Raw genomic sequence first — 2,040 nt, 5'->3', positions numbered from 1 at the left:
CTCCATACCTCCCCTACACTGTGGCCCATGTCTTGTAGATGGCATCCCAGGCAGCTAAGGTGAGCTCACATGGAGCCTCACAACTCCACTGCAACCAGCAAGCCTCAGGCCTCTCAAGGATCTTAGGGGTCTAGGATTTTTCCAGCCAGGATTGTCTGTGCATGTGGTGGCTGGAGGTTATAAGGTGACTCCTACCCACCTTTCCCAGGAAGGTCCTCAGTCCTGGCATTTCCTGGGGCTGCTGCACCATTGGCAGTCCCACCAGGCCTCCCAAACCTTGCAAGGTGAAGTTTTAGGTCATGCCCAGGACCCGGGGCATCCACCTTCCCTGTAGCCCTAGTCCATGCTTCCAAGTTTGTCCTGGCGTCCTGGCATTTCCTGGGGCTGCTGCACCATTGGCAGTCCCACCAGGCCTCCCAAACCTTGCAAGGTGAAGTTTTAGGTCATGCCCAGGACCCGGGGCATCCACCTTCCCTGTAGCCCTAGTCCATGCTTCCAAGTTTGTCCTGGCGGGGCATTAAATGGTTGTCAAAGCAAATTAAAAAAGCAAATAGGTGCTGAGTGAGGATGGTGGCACTCACTCCATCTGCAGGTGGAACTTGGGGAACCCCAGCAGTGGGAGGTTCACCTTCAGGAGCACCAGCTGCTCCACCAAACCAGGATCCAAAGAAGTGTGGTGGGGAGTCACAACATCACCAGCAATGCTGAACACCCTCTTGCTTGGCACACTGGTTGGTGGACAGGACAAGTGTTCCTGGGCAACAGTGGACAGATCCTGCCACATATTGCTGTGGCTTGCCCAGTAGGCCAAGGCAAAGCAGCAGCTCCACTTCCTTGGTGAGCTAGGCAGCCATCAAGGCCTGAACACTACCTGCCTGATGGTGGGGTCTGGTGCCTCTGGACCCCACCATAGAAGCCATGCCCCTGGCCCACCTTGGCAGTGCCTGTGGTGGAGGAAGAGACAGACGGGCTGGTGGATGGCATGCTAGCACAGGACAGTGGAGCCACCTCTTCCATGTCCCCCCACCTGTGCCCTTCTGCCTCCCAGACTCTGTTCACAAGGACCTCTATCCACTGATATAGGGTTTAACTGCTGCATATGCTCCCCTTCACCGTTGGGTTGCACATAGCTACCAGCAGGTGGACCGTATTGGACCACAGTGGATCCAGCCATTTCTTGATGCCCTCCTTCAGCTGCTTCACCAGTGCCTGCACCTCTGGTGATAGCATCTTGCCCCAGCCAGTAACATTGATCCCTTGGAACTTGTGCATTTCATTTTTAAGTTCCCTCACTACAGGGATCTCCTAGCTCAGGAGGGCATTGCTACTCCTGAGGCTCTCAGTGGCCTCAAGGAAGGACTTGAGGACTGCCAAGATCTGGAAAATGGTATCCCACTTCACTTTGTTAAGCAGGCCACTGATCCCAATCTCCCCATGCAAGGCCATCTTAAGGATGGCCTTCTGTTGCTCAAGCAGCTTTTTGGGCATCAGGTATGTGGAGTTCCTCTGAGTATCCACATCCTGTATGATTTTCTGCTGCAGGTTCATAGATTTCATAAACATTAGGGCTGGAAGGGACCTCGGAAGATCATCGAGTCCAGTCCCCTGCCCAAAGGGTAGGAAGTCAGCTGGGGTCATAGGATCCCAGCAAGATAAGCATCCAGTTTGCTCTTGAAGGTGTTCAATGTAGGCGCTTGAACCACCTCCGGTGGCAGGCTGTTCCAGACCTTGGGGGCTCAGACAGTAAAGAAATACTTCCTTATGTCCAGCCTGAAATGGTCTTGTAGTAGTTTCTAGTAGTCGAACTAGTAGTTCGACCTAGTTGTCATCCCTTGGGGCGCTCTGGTGAACAAACGTTCCCCCAGATACTGGTGGTCACCCCTGATAAACTTATAGGTGGCCATCAGATCACCCCTGAGCCTGCGCTTTTCCAGGCTAAAGAGCCCCAGGGCTCTCAGCCTGTCATCGTAGGGTCTGCTTCCCTGACCTCTGATCATGCGCATGGCTCTTCTCTGGACTCTCTCAAACTTCTCCACATCC

The sequence above is a fragment of the Alligator sinensis genome, unplaced genomic scaffold (assembly GCF_000455745.1).
Source record: "Alligator sinensis unplaced genomic scaffold, ASM45574v1 scaffold1150_1, whole genome shotgun sequence".
NCBI lineage: Eukaryota > Metazoa > Chordata > Crocodylia > Alligatoridae > Alligator > Alligator sinensis.
This window is presented reverse-complemented; position numbering follows the sequence as displayed.